This window comes from Lissotriton vulgaris, chromosome 1_1 (assembly GCF_964263255.1).
Source record: "Lissotriton vulgaris chromosome 1_1, aLisVul1.2, whole genome shotgun sequence".
In the NCBI taxonomy this organism is placed as follows: domain Eukaryota; kingdom Metazoa; phylum Chordata; class Amphibia; order Caudata; family Salamandridae; genus Lissotriton; species Lissotriton vulgaris.
In genome coordinates, this window is record NC_141685.1 from 886,271,236 (window position 1) to 886,295,396 (window position 24,161).

Below are 24,161 nucleotides of genomic sequence, written 5' to 3' on the forward strand. Positions count from 1 at the left end.
AGAATATTTCCCCAGGTATGGCATGCCACGGATTGTATGGTCAGATAATGGAAGTGAGTTCGTAGGGAAAGTTATGCAGAGTGTGTGTGCTGGCTTAGGGATCAAACAGAAGTTCCATAGTGCAAATCATCCCCAGTCTGCTGGTTTAGTTGAGGGTTACAATGGCACCCTCAAACTGAAACTTGCTAAGATACAAGCATCCACGGGTTTGTCCTGGCCAGATGCACTACCTTTGGATCTGTTATCCACAAAAGCTAACCATGCATTCTAGAGTAGGGCTTAGTCCATACGAAATAGTATTTGGTCGTCCGGCCAATGTTTGGGGAGTACCTAGACCGAAGGAATTTAAACAGCTGGAATACCCAATGTTAATTGATTATCTTTTCGACTTGACTGCTAAATTGAGTCTTATTCACCAACAGGTTTTCGATGCATTGCCAAAGCCACCGGAGAGTCCAGGTCATCAGCTGAAACCAGGCGACCAAGTGGTCATCCGTAATTTTGCCCGGACGAAAAACCTCAAACCCAGATTCGTTGGCCCCTTCCAGGTGTTATTGGCGACGAGAACTGCTATTCGTGTGGCTGGACGGAAGAACTGGATTCATACAACACACGTCAAGCGTGTGCCTCTGCCGCTTCCTTATGATGATTGGGTAAAGAAAGGAATCGGTGCCTCTGAATCTGAACAAATTCCCAGGTTTATCCCTTTCAGCGATGCAGAACTAATCACTGGTACTTCGAACTTTGACTCCCCTTCTGAAACTGCTCCTTTGAATTCTGAACATTTATCATCTGCATCAGAAGAAACTTTGCCATCTGTGAACTCGAACATTGCAACACCTGCTGAAAATACACTGTTTCCAGATCAAACAGCTCCTGCAAAATTGAGATACAATTTACGATCCCGAAATATGGACAAATAAAGCAGGAAACTGCCTATTTTACACATTTGAATTTTGATACATTGCCTCCAGCCAGGAAGTTTGCTCATACTTTGTATTGCTTTGTTGTTTTAAAATTGCCTTGCCGTCTGGGTAGCCGTAGGGTCGTGGCTGTGTGCCTAGTTGAATCTGCGGGGGTCAGACATTAGGTCGATCTTTCTGTTAGTTCTGGGAACTCCCAGGGCTGATAGAGGCATTTTCATCTACGTACACATCATCAGTGGTCGCGAGCGGATTGTAGAAGATGGAGCTTCCTGAGCTGCAACGAGAGAATGTAATTTATGTTCGCAGAAATAGACTTTACAAAATTCTTCACAGCAAGTGCTTTCTAATGCAATGTGCAGTTACGTTTTTGATTGTTTTAATAATGTTGGTGGGTGGAATCGTCTATGGTGTGCATTTAATTTTTACACCGGTAACAACTACAGTACCTCCCTTTGATCCTGTTTCTTCTACTGTTTCTTCTGTGCACTCTTTCCACTCGTTTCCCGAACACGAGCAAGCTTGACGCTCAGAATTCATTAATAACACTTTTGTACAGCTCTTGCATCAACACCAACTGGTAGTTAACACTACAGACTGCTGGGTGTGTGGCTTGATACCCCACACTATGGATAAAGGCATTCCCTATCTAGTCTTGCCTTTCAGCTACAATGGATCATTTCAGGCCTTTCAAACCATTTTTGCCTATGCCCTCGAGACCTATCCTCCGCGTCCACCACGTTCCACTAAATACAACTCTGCCAACAAAGCTTTAGTCCAGGGAATTATTGATATGATTAAAGACGTCAATAATACTCCGTCTTACCCTAGAGATGAATTACGGGTATATTTGAGTTGGAATTCTACAGAGTATCGCCTTAGTTTGGGAGAAAGCAAGCGTAAAAGCTCCACTCCAGTCTGGGTCGTACCTCACCGAGGTCAAGTCTGTTTGCAAGGAAATGGGAGAAATCCGAGAGCTCGGCTAGGGAAGAGTGAGTGCGTTGAGACTTACGTATTTCCGTCTAACTCTTCCCCTGCCTTTCTTACTGCTAGGGGTACCTACTTCATCTGTCAAGACAGAGCGTATACATGGTTGCCTGCTGACTTTTCAGGTTCATGTTATATTGCTCGACTGTTGCCTCCAACGTACACTGCTTCTTCAGATTATCACAAGACCAGAGTAGCAAGAGGTGTCTTCAGCAAGGAAGATACCGCTGGTCAGGAAGCAGGAGACTTCTTCAAAGGTTTCCTTCCGTTCTGGGGGCCTATGGCCAATAGTAGAAATCTACGTCAGCTAACACGGGTAGTTGAATCTACTATTACGGAAACTGCTGGTGCCCTTAGTAACTTAACAGCTGAGCTTCAGGCGGATCGTCTCATGACGTTGCAGAACCGTATGGTTCTAGATGTAATACTTGCAGATCGAGGTGGGGTATGTAGAATGATCCAATCGAGCTGCTGTGTTTTTATTCCCAATAATGCTCCGACTGTCTATCTGGCGATCTCTAAGCTACACAAGATTTCCGACTCTATACACGTAGACAAGGGAAACTGGTCCCTAATGGAGTGGTTTTGGACTCTGCTATCAGCGTGGGGATGGAAGGTTCTGATGGTTGTTGGTGTCATCCTAGTATTCCTGTTCTCGTGCTGCCTTATTATCCAATGTGGTCCCGCTTTGTGTAGTCTCTGTGCTGCAACATGTTTCAGAAAACCACCTGCCTTTGGAGAAAAGGCCCGAGAAAGAATGATGATGCAACAACATATCACTGACCTGATGAGCATAGAGTTAGACTCTGACATAGATTGAGGAATTGCCTATGTAAGGGCAAAAGGAGGGTCTGAGGTTCCGTGACGATTTGAACCCGTGTTTTCAACATTGTCGTAAATACATAATTTTGGTATCAGTGAACCGCAAATGATCCATTTAGCATATCCTGGTGTTTTCGCTATGCTACGAGCAAGAGCACTCCTGTTACAAACACATTTCTGATCTACCCATGGCATCCATCTTCTATTATGGCAGCCATTTTGTATTTCTTGCCCTCACATAGTCAATGGACACGAAATGAACTTTTGATTACTTCATTTCAATTAAGGACACGTAGGCTTTGGCCGGCGATTCACCTCCCTAGTGACACGTGCACCTTAATACAGAAAACGCCATGGTTGCATGTCTCAACAGAAACTGCCTCCTCTGCCTGAGGCCAGTCCTGCTATACTGGTTCTCGTGTTCGTTGGCCTGATCATGATTAGGCGGCCGAAGCTGGTAGCCTTGCCCATTTACGACCCACAAAAATCTCTTATCCTGCTTTTCTATCTTCTGCACCTGGCTCTGCTCCTTTCCTTCTGGGCCTTTATTAGGGGGAGGTACGAAATTTACGATGAGGCGGTCCGGCTCTTGAATGAAAAGTTGACATGAGATTATGATGGAACAGTGGGAACCCCTCGTTCGTAATGTTTTGACATCAGATATTGTTGACGATCCCTGTGCAACGCCAAATATTTATTGTTTAGGACACAAAGGTTTAGGAATGTACTAACATGTAAAGAATTTGCCCGAAGCCTAATATTTAGTATATAAGGAGCAACCCTCTTTGTACAAATCGAACAGGCTCCTAGATACTGCCCGTGTGTAGTTTCTGTGACTTCTGTGTCCCTGCAGTAATAAACCTTTGGTCTTTGACGCCACCATCGAGAAGCCCGTGTTTCTGTTTATTTGTGCACCGAGACAGGTAGAACTCCGGGGTCTTCGGGTGTTATCCCTGACACCTCTGGACGGAACCAAAAAGTCCAGAACTCCACATCTAACAAACCATTATGGGTTGACCTCGAAGCTTCATTTATAGCACCTTTTTCATTTCAAGAATATCTCTCTTTTACTCGCAAGCCGCAAAAAACATACACCAGTAATCAAACACTCATGTAAAATATTACAAGCCACCCTTCCTCTGGTCCCACATGACTTTGATACTTTTCTCAAATCCAAAATTTGGCATAATAAATTTGTGCTGATATAAAAACCTATCTACTAGAAGGTTTGGAGAAATAAAGGCTTCATCTTGATACACCCCTTCAATTTCAGCAGGCACGGAAACTATATCACCTACCGGTCTCCTTCCAACATACATTTTTAACCCTGCAAACTGCGATTTCTGACACCTGTGCTCAGTTTCACATATGTCCTTTTCATCCTCCCAAACTCTTAACACTTGGAATAGTTTTCTAAATGTACACCCTAAAGCCTCTACTATTTACTCTTGTTTGGTACAATCTTCTCTAAATAGAGAGAAATCCAAAATAGAACTCTCCTAGGAGACTGACTTGGACATTGATTGGCCTGTCTCTTTACGGAACAGAATATGCCTACAAAACTGGAAATCCTCCAGAGCGGCAAACACTACCCAAACAATTTTCTTTATTTATAACAGATTGCTTTTTACACCCGCACATCTACACAAGGTACATGCTGCTACTCCAAGTACATACTGGACTTGTTCTCATGACACGGCTGACTTAAAACACATGCTGTTTACATGCCCATATGTATTCAAGTTTTGGGATTGGGTTTTTTCTCAAATGAACAGAATTTTCAACACCATAGTCCCCCTTGCCTTTATTAATATTATCTTAGGTAGCGTGTACCCTGATTGGGAGAAAAGACACTCACACATGCAAATCATTGATCTAATATTAGCAGTTGCCTTTCAACAGATAACAAAGAATTGGAAGGACACCTCTAAATTATCATATCTCACCTGGTGGTATGCTATCTGTCATAATCATAGATTAGACACAACTCTTGTACATCCAATTTCACTCGCCACAAAACGATTGCACCTATAGTCTCCTGTCACACCATTTCTAGATGTGAGTGCAGAAAAATCCTTTATACCTCAACCTTCATTACAAGAAATTGCTGAGCCTCCTTGACTTCCTTTATTTCCTCCTCCTTGACTTCCTTTATGATTCTGCTCATAACCCTTTTCAGCAATATGTATATGATAATATATTGAAATAATATTATATCTTCCTATTGTTTTGTAATATATTTAATATGAACAAGACTTTCTTTGCCTATTTTGGTTTACATATTACTCAATGTGCTTTCTTTTTAAATTCCAATGTAACTATTTATCATCAATATCCCTTTTTTCCTCTTCCTCGCCTATGATATATCCTTTTTTTCTTTAATTGATTATTTGTACAAAGTGATGTTGATTGATTGCTATTCTTAAATAAACATATTCTTGGAACTTAAAAAGTGACATCTGTTAAAAATAAAACAGTTTGTAAACATAGAAAATGTTCAAGAATACCTCCATGCTGTGCTCATGTTGCCACAAGTTACCCAAGACATATCAGAACGAACACTGTGGGGCTCCCAAGATTTCTTTGGTTTTTGTTACTTATTTCATTGGGTTACTGGGATGTTGAACCTCTCCTAAATTCTTTCTTTTGCTCAAGTCAGCAGAGAGAGCAGTTAAATTAATATAAAATAGCACCTCCTGCCTTCTCTTATGCCTCTGGTTCCTCTGGCTTGATTTTAAGCTAGACTCAGTACCTCATTATCCACAAATAAATAACAAAACAAAGAAGTCTTGTAGCCCCACAGAATTACCTCCTCAGGTTACAGCACTTAAAGGATTGCGATGTGTATGAACAGCCTGGCAGTTAGACCTGTTCTGTCTGCCACTGCAAAATTGGGGCGGGGTTGCCCATTGCATCCCTTATTCCAAAATCTTGGAGTGGGTACATCCTCGGAGTCACACATGTGGCATGTACCCCTGTACCTTCTAATAAAATGCTACAAATTCAAATTACTACTGCTAGCATTCTTTTTCCTCTAGGGAACTCCTCAAGCAGAGAAGGCAATCATGACACCTATTGTACACAGAAATAGAATGGGAATCTATCTATAATATACATATATCACAACTAACAAAACAACCTCTTCTGTCTCCTTTGAAATCCATCCTTCACTCAGCTGCGCATTTTGTCTACAGGGCCAAAGGAACTGACCAAATCAAAGCTATGCTGTTAACTCTTCTCTGGCTTCCAATTGAAACCAGGACTATAGACAAGACTGCTTGTATGACCCGTAAAGCCATTCACATTTCCACCACTCGCTATCTCAGACCTGCCAACGAAATTAAAAATCACACCGTGTGAGAAGGGGGCAGGTCTTGGAGGGGGCGGGGCGTCGTGTTGAGAAGCACTTAAGATGCCTCCACCCAGCCAACAAACCTCGTCCTAAAAATATTTACCAAAAAAATAATAATAATAAGCATGCTGAGGCTGCTGCCGATGTCCTGGCATGTTTTCACACCCATTAATGGACGTCTGCCGTTCAAAGCCTCCGAACACAAGCTGAAAACCACTGCTTGTAGGGTTTTTCAGCTCGTTTTCCCTGCCACCGTATGATATCAGCTCCTCACCGGGTGACCATGTGAAGGTAGTCGATATTGTGTGCCAGCCAGTGGCATTGCGTGAGTTGAGGAAAAAGCTCAAAATGTCAGGTGGCTTTGGACCATAGGTCATCAAAGTGGGAGCTGTGCCCCCAAGGGGGGCGTGGCATCATCTCAGGGGGGTGGGGCGCACACACTACCTCACCGTTTCAGCCATCATAGGTTTTTTTCAGGTTCATAGTACGATTTCTTAGATGTTCCGTGCCCTAAATCAAATGGTGCTCTCGTATTTGAGTGATCAAGCAGCGAGGCCAATCAGCATGTGGCACCGTCAGCACTGACATTCAAACAATCAAAGGGGCGACAGCACAGATGCAGGAATTACGGCAGATTTTGGGGCATAAAGCCTGTGAATGCTTTTACTTTGGCTGGCACAACAGTGCTTCTTCACTGCTGCCTTTGCCTTCGTTGTTGCTACCCATTGCTTACTGGTTGCTGCACTTCGCTACTAGGTGCAGCCTTCTCCCTTGAGGTTACTCTGGACGTCGCACCTTCTGTTTTTCACTGCCTCGCTGCAAATGAGTTAACATCGAGTGAAGCATGCCACTGGCATTCCCCTTCTGTGTCTTTAGAGGACAGAATATTCTAATCACTGGCAGGTAGGCGTTAAGAGTGTTTTTTCTAAAGGCTTCCTCCTTTCCTCCCACGACTAGTAGGAATATTTGATGCAGTGATTAATTTGAGCAGGTGCTTTCAGGTGCTCAGCACCTGCACTTCTTTCACAGGGCCGGGGCTACAATTTCTGAACCTGCAGGTGGTGGTCTCAATATTAATTGTTCAATTCAAAATAAAAAGAATAACATACATTGCATGGTGACTGGCTGGTAAATGTTCATAGACAAGCCGGCATATGCCTGTCCAGGCAGGCATGATTGTGTATCACAACGTTAGTGATGATGTCATCACGCTGATCACAAATCCAAGAAGTCATCGACAAACTATGGCTTGCATTCTATTCATTAGTCTGCTGCACCGTGCCTCTGCCTGAGCCTTAACCTCCCATTGGATAATTGTAGCTGGGGGCTGGCTCATGACTGAGTTGAGGCAACGAAGTTGCAAGAGCACATTTGGAACTTGGGAGTGAGGGCTCTTGTGGAAGAATAATTGAAAGTAATGCGGACTTCCCACTTGTTGCGTAGCCAAAGTATCATATCCGGCAGCCCTGCATTGCTGCTATCCTCAATGTGCTCGATGCGGCTGTGGCCCAACACAACTTTTGTGCCCCATGGAGTCACCAGTAGAATCTGTGCGCTGCACCCCAGCATGGTAATTGCTGAGCGTGAGTGAGTTTAGTAGGCACCACAGCCATACTTACCTGCATTTGCAGAATTACTGCTGGGGGCAATGCCTGTGCTGTAGCAGGCAGGATCACAGCAAGCTGAGCAGTGGATGCCGATGCCGTCGTCATCCCTGGACCTACTAATTACAGGCAGCACTAGCAGTGACATGACCTGCTGTGCTCAAGCAGCTGCCTGTTCCGCAATAAACCCAGTCATACCACACTGATTAATGTATGCAAAAAAAGCATTTTCATTTGGTGTACATTTTGTTTTTGCACTCAGTGTAGGTAAGACAGTAAAACACGCCATGTTCCGCTTCTTTAGGAAAGAAAACGCAGAGTTCAAAATAGCAGGGACATGTACAGGCTGATTACAGGGGTCACAGGCAGCAGCAGTGTTAGAGATGAGAGACAGCAAGTGTACAGAGGAGAGAGATAAAATGGAGCAAAGTATAAGAAAAGGAGGTGAGCAAATCAGATATAAAGAGAAAGCAGCCATGATGTGAAGAAGAGAGCATAAAGAAGAGAGAAGATAGAATTAAAGAATGTGGAGGACAGGACAGAGGGAAAAAAGCAGACAAATGATAAAATGGAGACACAGCTAATCACTGCTAGAGAGTGATAGTAAAGAGTCAAGATCGAGGAGAGAGAGAGCAGAGCATGGATGAAAGTGAAGAGAAAAAAGGGCAGGGCTAAAACGAATAGAGGGCAAATCAGAAATACAGGGTGTGACAAAGGTGAGAGAAAACAATTAGAGCGATGAGAGGATAGACTCTTAGAGCAAAGACTTAGGGGACAGACAACAGATCAAGGTTAAAAGATAGAGACTCTGTCAGTGAGAGTGTTGAAAGTGGGGCTCACCGGAGGAAGACGTGAGCGGTGGCCTCCTTGGTGAAATTTTCAGCACCCGCACTTCTTTTTTTAACAAATGAAGCACTGGTTTGATGTTTGGAAGAACAGAGGATGTTGCATTTCAAACACCATCCCAGTTAAATATGGTTGTATTGTGTCTTGAATAAAACAACATACAGTGTTTAATTGCTAAATATTTTACTGCCATTATGTTAAAGACATTTGCAAAGTGTGCCTCGCAATTTGCATGATCATAAACATGCAACAAACGAGTTTCCTGAGTGAAATGGCAGTGTAGACTCAACGTGTACTTAGGCTGAATGATGCCTAGCGGATGTTTGGCTTATCACAAGCATTGAGTAAGTACTCTTGCTGCCTCAATAAAACTGAATTAAACCACAAATATTTGTTGGGACAGTGAGGATCATTTGAAAGATTGTCCTCCTCCCTTTTTTCTGTATTATGCATCCTGTATGTGCAGAGGGCTCCTGGTGGGCTGGGTGCTATAAATAGTGCAGAGTAGATGACTCGAACCAAGTATCTGGTACTGTTCTAGTCCCATTTGAATGATGTGTTGCGCAAACCGGGAAACTCTCTGTTCCTTCACCTACATTCAGGGCTACTGGAAATATGCAGCAGGAGAAGGCCAAATTATGCTGCCGGTTTGCGCAAAGTATGCAGCAAGAAATTGTAATTGTATTAGTTAATTATTTAGTGAGTAATAATCAAAACACCGTTAAACCTGTTTTTCTGAAAGGGTTGTTTCCCAATGCACTAAAACAAAATATGCTTGAAACCAGCCCCCTTCTCTCCATAATTATATTCTGAAGCAAAACCTGAGTGAGATCTTATATCCTATGTATTTAAACTTTTTTTTAATGATGCATCGACATTTTAAATCACATCGTAATTGTGCAATTGTACCCTTGGTGTTGTATCAAGTTACACTATTTTCTATGTCTTTTAGTGTTTGCAATGGCTTTAATTAGCCATGCAATAATAAATAACCTTAAAACTTGAATTATACAGTCATTTTTAAACTTGGTAACACTGCCTGGGCATTGGTTAGAAGTTAGAACCAGTTTAACACTGAAATATAGCAATAAGCAACATAAAGGTGACCAGTTCTGCAAAGGGCCTTACAGCGCATCGCGACACTTGTTGCTGCTTTTTTTGTAACTTTGGAACCGTTTGAGCTTGAAACAATTTTTTTTGTTACAATCTGCACATTATGCGTCAGATGATAGATTATATGGCAAATGCGGCACATCTACAATTATATGAAAATTGCCAGGGCAGCACAACCGCATAATTCCAGTGGTCCTGCCTACATTGTAGTTTTAGGAGTGAATGACTAAAGAAAAACTGACTATGAACAAATGGCAACCATTGAAAGCATTACAGCACGTATAGCAGAACCGAAGTTAGTGACCGGAATCAGAGTGGCTGACTTTGGTTCTTGTGCCCCAGCTCTTGTTGGTTTTCCATATAAATTGTTTTGTGCAGCTAAGGCTTACACATGTTGTTACCTAAATAAACAAGAAAAAGTTGAATATAAAGCGTGCATTCTGTGGTAGCCATGTCATTGAGGGTGCATGTACTTTTGTACGCAAGAAGCAATTCTGTCCACCTTTACCATAAATGTGGTGCCAGTGACATACAAGGGGTGAGCAGGCACGGTTCCAGGATTCTGGATCTGGGAGGCCTTGAAGGGGCATGAAAAAGCCTTGAAGAAGCACGGGAGGGTGGGCAAATTGTAAACTCTAATTTTTCCTTCTGCTTGCTTGGTGGTCACTTCCACGAGCTGTGCTGCATCTTCCTGTTGTCTCTGCTAGCCCTATTTGGGCTCTCTGTGTGTCATGCCGTGATCCCCAACATGTTGAGGCAGCTGTGAATTTTTAGTCATGACCGCTCGCCACAGTCTGTTTAGAAAACCATCCGCTGTGAAATCAAATTGGCTAAGTATTGAATGAATTTGGTGGGTAGGGCGAATTCCACTTGCTTGTGGTCTCATAAGTGACTTCTAGTTGGATTTTATTTTGTGCCACTACTTCTCAAGATTTATTTTTATGAAAGACAGTTGAGTCTTTTTTCCCTGAGCTGTGCATAACTTTACTATTCTCACCAATCTGCCTTCCAAAACATTGCACCCACATACCAAGTTTTTCCAAGGACCAGAAAACTTCATGGTGATGTAGTTCAGCTTATCTGTAGCACCAATTAACTACTCATACTATTTCCCCCATATGACATTTTTTCTGATACTATATGCAACACAGTTTTTCTGTACAAAATCTCATCCTACTTAACAACACTGTTCTTCTGTTCAAAATCTCCTCCTACTTAACTCATCTTCCATGTACAATCTGAAGACTGTGCTATGTAATGTGGGATCAGCAATGAAACATTACCTTCAGCTTGCTGATCTAGGTGAATCTTGTAATATTGACCACTAATGCCTGACTCTTGGAAACAGTAAAATTCCAATCACACACTGCATGAACTATTGCTAGACATCAATCAGATCTTGAGAGCTGGGCCTCAATACTCATGCATTAAAATGACTCCAGTAATTCTTGACAGATCGTGCCCTAACAGTTTTTCAGCCACTTTTCAATTTAGTGCCAAGTCAGGGAAAATGTGTAGTACCGCATGGTTCTGTACTCTACCCTCTTCTTTTAAATATTAGATGATACCATTACCTTCTTGCTGCATGATAAGGGATTACAGTTTTACATCTTCAATGAAGCAACCCAACTGTTGTTTAATCTAACAGTTCTGTAGGCAGGGTCTCTTTCCACCTCCTGTCACATGCATGTTGTATTAACTGATGTCATAATCAGCATCCAACTATAGATGCTCTCTAATCTTCTTAATTTGAGGCAATTAAAAACAGAATTTCTGATAGATGAAAAATGACAAACGGAACACAGCTTACTGGCCTGCAGGGATAGGGTGTCTCCCTCCTGTTTGGACTATGCAGATTCCTAGTGCTTTTTTGGTGCCTGTGTGAGTTGAGGTTGTAGGTAGTTGTCAATAATGCACCAATATTGGGACCTCTGAAGTTAAGACTCTGAGGTAGCGAAGGTTTATGACAGTGCCTGTCAGTGGGTCAAAGGTTGCTCCAGATACATGCTAATACAATTGCTGGCCTCACTGCAGAGCACTCATTACAGTAGTCACGTATGCCAATTGTAATTATGACTGTGCAAAAAAGTGTGAAAGATATACACGGATGTGGAAATATTGACAAACTAAAAGTAAACCAAAATCTGTGCTCAAAGGAGTGTGTGTGTGTGTGTGTGGGGCGGGGGGTGATGAGGCGAAGGAGCTGGTAGGAAGTATATTCAGGATCAATGTATCAAAAGTGAAAGAATGGAAGGCTATTCTGGCCTTGTCAGAAATTAACGATTTAGAAAAGGGGGTGGTGATGAACAGAGTGTCTGAGTTAAGCAGACCACTCTTACCCAGTCCAAAGATCAGGGCTTGATCCATCACCGTTATTTATCTCACTGCCCCATCCCAGCTCAGAACCTGGCTATATGCAAATCAGTCTGTCCCTGGCCCAGTGCATCATGGGAACAGGGCAGACTAAACTACCAAGCCAATTCTTCACCAGAAAGGAGACAAGCTACCGGGGACCGGTTTCTGGCATTTCAGCCTTCTTCGGCCCGGCTTGCTTGAATCCTGATGGAGCAGTGAGAAAGGGACTCATGTCTGAGTATACCCTGCCACACCTATAGTGGCCAAAAACGATTTAGAAAAGGGGGCGGTGATGAACAGAGTGTCTGAGTTAAGCAGACCACTCTTACCCAGTCCAAAGATCAGGGCTTGATCCATCACCGTTATTTATCTCACTGCCCCATCCCAGCTCAGAACCTGGCTATATGCAAATCAGTCTGTCCCTGGCCCAGTGCATCATGGGAACAGGGCAGACTAAACTACCAAGCCAATTCTTCACCAGAAAGGAGACAAGCTACCGGGGACCGGTTTCTGGCATTTCAGCCTTCTTCGGCCCGGCTTGCTTGAATCCTGATTGAGCAGTGAGAAAGGGACTCATGTCTGAGTCTACCTGCCACACCTATAGTGGCCAAAAACGATTTAGAAAAGGGGGTGGTGATGAACAGAGTGTCTGAGTTAAGCAGACCACTCTTACCCAGTCCAAAGATCAGGGCTTGATCCATCACCGTTATTTATCTCACTGCCCCATCCCAGCTCAGAACCTGGCTATATGCAAATCAGTCTGTCCCTGGCCCAGTGCATCATGGGAACAGGGCAGACTAAACTACCAAGCCAATTCTTCACCAGAAAGGAGACAAGCTACCGGGGACCGGTTTCTGGCATTTCAGCCTTCTTCGGCCCGGCTTGCTTGAATCCTGATGGAGCAGTGAGAAAGGGACTCATGTCTGAGTATACCCTGCCACACCTATAGTGGCCAAAAACGATTTAGAAAAGGGGGTGGTGATGAACAGAGTGTCTGAGTTAAGCAGACCACTCTTACCCAGTCCAAAGATCAGGGCTTGATCCATCACCGTTATTTATCTCACTGCCCCATCCCAGCTCAGAACCTGGCTATATGCAAATCAGTCTGTCCCTGGCCCAGTGCATCATGGGAACAGGGCAGACAAAACTACCAAGCCAATTCTTCACCAGAAAGGAGACAAGCTACCGGGGACCGGTTTCTGGCATTTCAGCCTTCTTCGGCCCGGCTTGCTTGAATCCTGATGGAGCAGTGAGAAAGGGACTCATGTCTGAGTATACCCTGCCACACCTATAGTGGCCAAAAACGATTTAGAAAAGGGGGTGGTGATGAACAGAGTGTCTGAGTTAAGCAGACCACTCTTACCCAGTCCAAAGATCAGGGCTTGATCCATCACCGTTATTTATCTCACTGCCCCATCCCAGCTCAGAACCTGGCTATATGCAAATCAGTCTGTCCCTGGCCCAGTGCATCATGGGAACAGGGCAGACTAAACTACCAAGCCAATTCTTCACCAGAAAGGAGACAAGCTACCGGGGACCGGTTTCTGGCATTTCAGCCTTCTTCGGCCCGGCTTGCTTGAATCCTGATGGAGCAGTGAGAAAGGGACTCATGTCTGAGTATGCCCTGCCACACCTATAGTGGCCAAAAACGATTTAGAAAAGGGGGTGGTGATGAACAGAGTGTCTGAGTTAAGCAGACCACTCTTACCCAGTCCAAAGATCAGGGCTTGATCCATCACCGTTATTTATCTCACTGCCCCATCCCAGCTCAGAACCTGGCTATATGCAAATCAGTCTGTCCCTGGCCCAGTGCATCATGGGAACAGGGCAGACTAAACTACCAAGCCAATTCTTCACCAGAAAGGAGACAAGCTACCGGGGACCGGTTTCTGGCATTTCAGCCTTCTTCGGCCCGGCTTGCTTGAATCCTGATGGAGCAGTGAGAAAGGGACTCATGTCTGAGTCAGAAATTAAAGCCTTAACTTACAGATCCTGACATCTCTTATCGGCACTCAGAACTTAAATTCATTACTTACAGATCACAGCATATTTTATTGGCTCTAAGGACCAGGCAGCAGCCAATTTGTTGGCATGCCAATAACTTCCTTACCCATCACTAACACTGTGATCTTAGGGGGGAGATTTCATGATGCCTTATGTAAGAGCATGCAATTAACATTTCTTAAACTTTTTGTCTTTGTTGCAAAGGAAAGAAAGTCACTTGATTGTTAGAAGGAGGTCTGCTACTCGAACAGCAGGATCATCGAGAGTGAAATCAAATATACGTAAGTCATTGATATAAGAAGGTATGTGTGGGTTTGAGTGATGGGTGAAGGACAGTGCTGAAGTCTTCTCACACTATTTTTTTTAAACATAACTTGCAGAGCCTCATCATTGGTATGTGCATATACATACTGCAGTCGTTTTGGGAGCACCCACCAAAAGCCTGGATAAGCTGGAATTATAAGAAGATATTTTTGTAAAGGCTTTTTTTTCAAACAGCAGTTTTAAAAAAAAACTACTCTACCTCATGCAGCTGTAAAATTGCAGCCATGTGCTATTTATTAACATGCAGCTTACGCATTTTGTATCTTAGGTAAAGCATGAGTTTGACATGGACCGTTTTCTGCTGCCAAAAGACAGTAGGGTTCTGAGGCAAAAGGTTGAAACAGAAACAGATGGAGAGAGAAAAGCTGCAAAAATAAGGAAGTATGATGCCTCCTATTTGGACTTGGTTTCATCTGCATCGTTGTTAGTGGAGAATTTAGGCCACACTGTGTTGTTTGACCTTTGTCAACGACAACTTGAAACCAGCAAAACTAAGGCGTTACCTGGAAATGGTGCCTGGGTTTATAGCATTGATGACATTGCACCATTCAAACAAAAAAATGCTTCAACAAAAATATCCAAACCATGGTACAACAACACTTTAAACAAGGAACGCGGTAAACTTAAAGCAGCTGAACGCTCCTGGAAATCCAATCCCTCCTTGGAGCAATTAAAACTCCGTAGAGTTGTTAGGAGCCTCTATAACAAACAAATCAAGAGCGCCAAGTCAGATTATTTCAGACACCAACTTGAGCAAGCCGCAAACCGCCCCAAGAAACGTTTTGAATTGGTCAAACAGCAATCAGTGGCAGGCCCAAACCATTCTGATTTTGGAGTCATCCCACCTTCTTGTGTTGATCTTGCTGCTTTCTTCAATGAGAAATCAAGACTCATCACGATTGAACTCGCTTCTAAGAAGGCTCTACTGCCACCCCTTGACCTCATAGTTAAGCGCAAACAAATCAGTCTGAGCACTAAGAACAATGGGTTATGAGACACCTTCACCCCATTCAGTGAAAAAGACATCTACAAGATTCTTCAGAACATCAATCCATCTAACCACTATTGTGACCTGTGGCCTCCGGCCAGATTCAAAAAAATTAAGAAAATATTCATCCCAACTTGGACAAGGATTGTAAATCTCTATCGCAAGGCACGATCCCAGACTGCCTAAAAGCAGCTCAGGTGTCACCCATACTAAAAAAGCCTAACGCAGATAAAACTGACCTCAATAATTTCCGCCCTATCTCCAACATCCCTACACTAGCAAAACTACTGGAAAAATGCATACAATCCTAACTTTGTGCTCACATAGAGAATTTCCAACTACTAGATCAGCATCAATCCGGCTTTCGGAAGGACCACAGAACCGAATCGGGGCTCGTGCGCGTTATGGATGACATTTTAAAAATGCTTGACCAAAATGATTCCTGCCTCCTAATCCTCCTTGACCTTTCCTCCGCATTCGACACGATTAATCACGACAACCTCCTATCCATTCTGAACAACAGGATGGGTTTCTCAGGTCTGGTATTAAAATGGTCCTCCTCCTTTCTCCCTCATAGATCACAAAGAGTCATGGCAAACCCCTCCCTCTCCCAGCCCTCTCCAATTCTCATGGGTGTCCCCCAAGGGTCCGCCCTATCTCCTATCCTCTTCAACCTTTTCTTGGACCTCTAGCAAAATCACTAAATTCCACGAACATTCACTACCTTATGTACGCAGACGACACACAACTGTGTTTGAAAATCTCATCCCCAGATAATATCATCTCTCTCAACACTACCCTTGAGCCCACTCAGAATTGGTTAAATGAGAACCATCTACTGCTCAACACTTCCAAAACGTAATTCCTTCTCATCTCTCCCCCAAACCACATCCCCAAGCTAGATCTTTGGCTGAATCACATCTCGGCCTTCAACTGCACCCACCTCATCATTGACTCAGCCAAATCTCTCGGACTCACATTGGACAAGCACCTGAATATGATAAATCATATCAGCAATGTGTGTAAGGGAGCTAACCACTTGATGAAGACCCTGAGAAACATCAAACCATTCCTGCCACAAAAGGATTTCAAGCAAGTGGTCCAAGCACTGGTCTTGCCGAGGCTAGACTATGGCTGTGCTACGCTCTGTGGCCTTCCTAAATACACCCTGGCTCTACTAAGGGCATCACTGAACGCTGCGCCAGATTAGTCACAGGTACCAGAAGAAATGAGCACATATCCCCAGTCCTAAAATCTCTCAAATGGTTACCCTACGAAGCTCGAATTCAGTTAAAGATATGCACAAAGCCTTGCATTTCAAAACTCCCAGGTATCTAGCGCAAAAGCTTGAACTATCTTGGGGAGAGAGAGACTCAAGAAGTGCTAACATTTTCCTCCTGAAACCTCTCATCCTTAGCAAAAAGAGACTTTGTCCACCAGAAGTATGCAGAACCCCCTCAACAACTGCTTTCAACCTGGAAGCCAAAAGATCCTGCCTTAATCTGGGCGCGGTCGATTGGCTCGAAATCATTGATCCTACAATCTCTGGTCCATCATGTGTCTCTGCTCTTCTTTACAGCATTGTGTGCCCCCCTCGTAGCTCGCTATATACCTGATTATTGTATTATTCTCCTTTGTGTCATCTCTATGTGAATCATGTGATTATTCATGTTTTGTATTATTACCTGATGTTGATATTGGGTTTTGATCTTCCTTCCACCCTTTTGTAAAGCACTCGGATATCCTTCGGGATCTTGTTTGCGCTATGTAAAACTTTAAAAATAAATAAATAGCAGGAAAGAGTAGAGAGTTTTTTGCCAGGAAGTTGCAATGGATGACTCAGTAGACGGAAATAGTGAAAAATGTGACATCCACTACAGAAAATGCATTGAAAGCATCGTACCAAGTGTCATAACATATTGCCAAAAACAAAAAGCCATTTACAAATGGAGAAGTGATTTTCCCAGCATTTCTTATGTGGCTAAGTGCTTGGTGAAAAAGCAACATAGAAGTTCAAAACTATACCCGTCTTGGACATAACAGTTTGCCACCGCATCTCCGACATGTCAGAAGATATGCACTGACAACTAATAGCCCCGGTAAAATTTAGTTTGCATGCTTTGCAGTTGGATGAAGCATCTGACTTTTCAAAGGAAGCCAATGTAATTGCTTATGTCCGATACTGTTATGGAGCAGCAATACTGGAAGATGTTTTATTCTGCAAGCCAAATAAGTAGCGAGCAACAGTATTCAACTTGTTTGACATTGTTAATAACGTCCTGAATCGCCATTGCTTAAAATAGGAAACCTGTAGGAATCTGCACAGAGGGTTCTCCTTCCACAGCTAAAGTGTTGACAATGGCTCGACATATTCTGTGAACCCACTCCACTGTATGACACACCAGTAAGCCTTGCTGCCCGAAACATGGATGGTGAACTTTAGGCTGTACTGAACCCTGCAGTTAAAATAGTTAATGTAATTATGATCCATCCAACAATAGCTAGCCTTTTATAATGTATTGCCAGAAATAGGAGCTGAACATGATGCTTTGCTGCTTCACACAGAAGTCTGTTAGCCTTCCCGAGGGACAGTGCTGAATTGTATCTTTGAATTAAGGAATGAAGTATAGCAGTTTCTTCGAGATTTGGACTCCTGCAAAGCAGAATAACTATGCAATCCCCACTGGCTTGTGCTTTTGGCATACCTTGCTGATAACTTTGAGAAATTAAATTCCCTTAATCTATCTTTGCAAGGAGCTGAAATCACTTATTTTAACATGTACCCAAACATCTGCTTTCAAGAAGAAGCTAGAGTTATACAGAAGAATATTTGATGCTGGTCTATTTGAGCCATTCCCATGATTAGCAGATGCTCTTGTGGAAACAGAATATGAACTTCCAAATGTTGCAGGGTTAGTACAAAATCAGCTGACATCTCTCAGGGACAGTTTTTAAAAGTATTTCCATATCAATGACTGGGTCTGTCAACCATTTCTGGCAGATGTGGATGGCCATCTCCTAGTTTGCATTCAGGAAGAAGCAACTTATCACCAAAGTGACTGCACGCTGCAGATGCAATTTACCATATTTTCATCAGGGGAAATTTGGCTGAAGATGTATGCAGAACATTCATCTTTAAGGTAAATTGCTGTCAAAACTCTCCTGCCTTTTAGCATGTCATATTTATGCGAGATTGGGTTCTCTGCACTTGCAGTATTGAAGACTAAGTACAGAATCAAGGCTGGAAAAGGAGCACAACCTCAGGATGGCAGTAGCAGAAATCCATCACAAATTGACTGTCTCTGTGGTGAAAATAAAGGCACAACAGTTACATTAGTTTTGAAAGTGTTTTTATCAATGTATGTCAAATTATGTGTTTTATGTGGAAAATAAAGCACCATTATAAATTGTTTTGTGCAAAAAAACTTTTAGAGACTTCATTTGAACTATGTAATAAGCATCTGTCACCTAACCACAGGTGCACCCAACCCTTCAGTATACTAAACACACTTAATTTGTATCATTTTATTTGCTATGATCTGGACTCTGTCAGTGAAATGGCTGTTGATGATGCAGAGTAACAGCTTCCAGAAATTGTTGTCAGGTGGTGCTGGGGCTCGATGCCTAAACAAGCTTTGAAGGGGGCCTTCGACTAAACAAGTTTGAAGACCTCTGTTTTGGCCTTCAAGAAATGTTTAAATCTGCTGAACAAATCTCCAACTTTCAAAAGGGAAAGGTTTATGGCGCAATCTTTCTCAGGTAATGTAACTAGAATTTGTCATTCGCTACATCCAAACCTTCACACAACCACCTATTTTCAAATCTTCAAGACGGACCTTAAAACTTCTGTAAATATGTATTTCTGTAACACTAATCACTTTAACTTCTCTAAATATGTCATTAATATGTAATTTATTGCCTTTTGGCTTGTATCCCAGGGAATCTGCGCCCTCCCCAGACCTTACTTGTTTACATGGGCTTTCCTTTACCCGCGGTCCTTCCTTTTCACCTTCTGGCCTTGCCACTGACAGATGGAGCGTGTTTTCTCGATGGCGGAGCTGACTGCAGCCTAGTCGCGCCTCTACGCCCGAAACAAAGACAGCAGTGCTGCCTTCGCTGCACACCGTTTGATCAGAAAAGACATGGAGTGGGTTTCGGTGACCACATGCTGTAGGGCATTTTCTGGAGCCGTTTGGCATCCGTTGTGCAGATCTGTGGTCGAGTGGAACTTCCTTGAATTGCTTGAGTCAGAGGAGCTCTCACTGAGCACAAGATGGCGGAGTGCTCTTTGGCAGAGCTTGCTGCGGACCGAGGCTCTGGTTGCTCTTCTGGAGCGCTAATCTCGACCAGAGTTCAACGCGGGACTCAACGGGGCACGCACCATACAAGGCACTCTTCTATTTTGATTTCTCTGAGCCCTGTATGTTTCAGAGGTTCGCTTCAGTTTTCAACTCAGCCTGACCCTAAAATGGCGACTGATCAAAAACGGGATGGACTTAATTGTCTGACGAACAACAACGGTGCAGGCTGCATCGCCGTGGAAACAGATAGGGGTCTAATTTCCATTCCGACTGCCCGTGACCGGATGTTCATGGAGGCCTCACTTCTCTTTCCTAAGGTACAATTTTCTGCCACTGTTATACAGTAACAGTATGATCTGTGCTCCGGTGAGCACTGCTTGTATGACCTGACCCTAAAATGGCGTCCTTTTGTGCAGTGCTACTTGTTGGAATCCTATGGTCCTGGGCAACTGTCTCAGCTGTGGTGCCTGTTTTTTGTAGGGTATGAACTATATATATGATATACAGTATCTTTCTCATTCCGGCGAATTTGCTTATACCACCCTTGAGTGCAACACCAGCTGAACACCTGGCTGAACGATGGCAAGAATTTCCTGATCTGTAAATATGTAATCTATAATTGTCCAAGCCTAATAGCTATTAAAATGTAATCCTGAGTGAATTTGCAATTTGTATATATATTTATCTCTAACCACTAGTATATGTAGTAGACCTTTGTACTTTCTACCATTCCTATGTGATTTTAGTTTATCTGTTTGTATCTCTTATTTGAATGACTTTACAACTTGTACATTTGCCAATGTTTTCCCTCCCTTCGCTCCACCTGTACATTTGCAATTCTTTTCCTGTTTATGTCTCTTATGTAACTCATGTAATCCAAAGTCCTTATGTAACGCAACTGGTTACTTTGTAAAGCGCTCTGACACCTTCGGGTAATGTTCGCGCTACATAAAATCGCAACAAATAAATAAAAATAAAAATTATTTATAAATACGAAACTCCCACCATAAGTAACCTAGAAGCTTTACTTATTGTCACTTGTTACTCTAAACTTCTCACGTAACCATCTTTAGCTCTATTGTAAGCGCTCTGACACGCTCACAGTAAAAACTCCCGCCTAGCGCATGAGCAAAACAGCCGCCACACATGCGTAGAAGCGAAAGCTGCTGTTTGATCCCTTTTATTCCGAAAGGGTGGCTCGGCGGCCATGTTGAACTAGAAGTTCATCTGTAGGTTTTAAAAGTTATTGGTCCATAAAGCATGCCAGATAAAATTTGAGAATAATTGTATGTTTAGTAGGAGATGTAAATAACATAAATGCATTTTTAAATAACGAGTGAGGAGTTCCTTCGACCGCACGACAACATTACAATGGATTTCTGATTACTGGATCATTAACAGCTTAAATAAATAGAGAGTAGTGTACGTATTCCTACCTGCCGCAGGCATTGCTTGCTTCGCTTTCGAATTTCGTTCTTCAGCTCGCTCCTCGCTTCGTTTTGTATCGAGCTCGTTGGTCACTATGTTATTACTTAGTCCCTACGTCACTTTTGCCCTCGCCGTCCGAGACTTCCTCGAGACAACTTTCACTTATGAAGCGCGTTGGTTGCCTTGGTGTTCTCAACCATAGCCTCGAGTGCTGATTGGATGATAAGTTGGACTGTCCGGTATCACGTTCATAAAACACTTCTCAGGTAAGGCCTGCACTTTCTGTGATTGGACTATGCTAAACAACCGGTTAATTTTGATAACCTTTCAGTACTGAATTTCCGAATCGGCAGTTTACATTACTTAAAGGAATTTTACTCGTTCCACCAATTCACTTATTATTTGCGCTTTTCAAAATTCGAATTTGCAAGAACCCTTCGCAAGGATTAGTAAATCGGATATGAAAAATCTCTCAAGGATACAATACTTAGTGTATCCAAGTTAGTTTTATGGCCTACTAGATACATGCAATGCATTTGGATGCCTATTTGCTGTGCACCGGTTACCAGATGATTCCTTGACATTGTGACCAGGTGGTTTCATATCACCAGGATACCACTTTTCTATTCCTGGACAAGGTTTTTGCATATCTTTTGTTAGCAGGGGTGTTGGTCCAGTGGGGCAATTAAAAAACAAGACTACAACTAACAGCCCACTAATATGCAAATGCAGGTAGGGCATAGAAAAGTGGTGTCCCGCTGACATTTTGTATTATATTGTAATTGTATTTATACAGCGCTTACTACCCCTGACGAGGCGTCAAAGCGCTTTTTCGGCAGGTAGCACGCTACTCCGAAACCCATAAAGGATTAGTGCTGAATTAGTATAGTAAAATATGAAAGGGATTTAAGTGGTGGATAGGTTAGTCAGTTATTTGGATTCAGAAGGATAGCAGAAGGAAAAAAGGTTTGTATTTATATAGTGCGTGTTAACCCTGATGGGGTGTTGAAGCACTTTTTTATGGGGCAGGTAGCCCACTACTCCGGAAACCCATAAAGGATTATTGGTGAATTAGTACAGAGAAATAGGAAAGTAATTTGAGTGGTGGCTATTAAGTCAGTTATTTGGAGTGGAAGGATCGCAGAGGGATAAAAGAGGGAAAAAAGGTTTGCATTTATATAGCGCTTGTTACCCCTGATGGGGTGTTGAAGCGCTTTTTTGGCGAGTAGCACACTCCTCCAGAACCCATAAAGGATTCGTGTTAAAAATTAGTATAGTTTGTTTGATATGAAAGTAATTTGAGTGGTGGATATGTTATTCAGTTATTTGGATAGAGAAGGGTAGCGGGGGGATAGAAAAGGGAAAAGAGGTTTACATTTATATAGCGCTTGCTACCCCTTGTAGGGTTTTGAAGCTCTTTTTTGGCGAGTAGCACGCTACTTCGGAACCCATAAGGATTAGTGTGGAATTAGTATAGTGAAATATGAAAGTAATTTGAGTAGTAGATATGTTTTTGTTTTAAACAATTTGTATTGTACTCTGGGATCACTCCTGCAGTGCTATGCCAATCCTCATATGGAACCATTAACATTGGCACATATCAGAGTTTGAAGAGACTGTTTGTTGATCAGCTGGAAGGTGAGCTTCTTGTTTCTTAACATTTGTTTTCAAACTTACTTAAAAGTAAACTGCTTTGATGTGGTGCTAGTCTTGCAACAACTTTTTGTTCTTTTTAAGTTATTTGATTTAGAATTGCACAAAAAGGCGCATTACATGTTGTCTCACAAGGTTAAGGAGCAGTGAAAAGAAAATAAGGATTGGCATACAAACCAGATACCAATGCAGCCTCCTACATTAAACCAAATAAACTGTCAGTACTCTCAACCCAGGTTGGTCGTAGTGGTCTATTCTAGCGCCCACTGTCTAATGGCCACTGCCTGGGTGTCAGTTAGCAAGAATGTACCACTTCATTTTACTGAAACCCTTTCACCGTGTTGGACACATTATTGTATGTATTACTTTAGTAGTGACTAGTCCAGAAAAGAAGTCTGTCCCTACTTTAGATGCAACAGCCTTGCTCTAGTAGTTGTCCATTCACTATAAACCAACCGGAAGATGATCTCTGTACCCACATTAACTCCTTTAGCAACTATGAAAGGACATTTTGTTCAGTTGTAAAAACCACTTCTGAAATGAAAGGATGGCTTATTGCTCAACTATCCTGGAAAACTCTTTCAGAGTATTCAGTTTATGCTGAACTCAGAATGCTTTATTCCCAGAACCTTGCTATGGTTGAACAGTGAAGCCTTCAATGTTCTCCTTTTTCAGTCTAAAAGTTCAAGAGTCAAATCACCATTGCTAATAGGATAGTAGAATAACAGATTAACTTGGAACCACCTGAGAGTCTGCAGGCATATGAAACTTCTTTCGATCCTAGGAGGTTGATATTAAATATATTAACTGACTAGTAAATTGAATTTAACATACATGCCTTAATGTTGATTCGTTTACCAACTTTGTGTCTAGCATCACTAAATTCCTAGGTCTCGGTTGAGAAACAAGAATAGTCTGCACCTCTAAAATATTCAGGTCTTACCCAACACTAAAACAAACTCTATTATCATCTCTGATTACTAATTATCAAAAACTAGTAGTTCTTCAGTGCCACAAATGATTTAAGTGAACACAACAATAGACCAGCTTCTATATAGGTGTGACACCCAAGAGGCAGAGTTTTTCCAGACACACAGAAGAGAAAAGGCTCCTTTGGCCATTATAAAAATTATATTATCAATTGCTGTCAAATGTAAACTTTTACTCTTTATCCTATTAGGTTTGTGACAGCTTTGCACACTATGATTTTTTTGTCTCCCACTATGTCACATTGTGACAGTAGCCTGGATATCAGAGTGGTTTAACTTCTTTCATACAGAAGAGGAACTGTGGATTAAGGTAGATACCTACTTGTCATCTACCCCTTCCTAGTTGGGTTTCAGCAGGGCTCCTTGCTTTCTCAGATCAGTCAATCAATCAGACAAGATTTGTAGTGTGTCTAATCACCCGTGAGGGTCTCCAGGCGCTGTGAACCCTGCGGTGGAGGGGTTTTAATTGAAC